The following is a 271-nucleotide window of genomic DNA, read 5'->3' as shown; positions in this document are numbered from 1 at the left end:
TTAGTACATTCAACAAGGCCAATAACATTACAAACTCATTCACAGTATAAAATATTCTGAACATATTTTAAAAAGGTGCCTATAAACAAGAGGTAGACAAATAAGGCATTTTTTTTTTATCAATCACCCTATGTGCAGTAATACTGCACTCCACTTCATGTAAAAGTGAAGGTGTCAATCTCCTCCCATCCTCTCTCCCTTCCCCCCCCCCCTCCCCCCCTCCCCCCCCTCCCCCCCTCCCCCCCCTCACTTTGTGCAAAACAGAGCCCTT

This window comes from Pelobates fuscus, chromosome 1, assembly GCF_036172605.1.
Source record: "Pelobates fuscus isolate aPelFus1 chromosome 1, aPelFus1.pri, whole genome shotgun sequence".
In the NCBI taxonomy this organism is placed as follows: Eukaryota; Metazoa; Chordata; class Amphibia; order Anura; family Pelobatidae; genus Pelobates; species Pelobates fuscus.
This window is presented reverse-complemented; position numbering follows the sequence as displayed.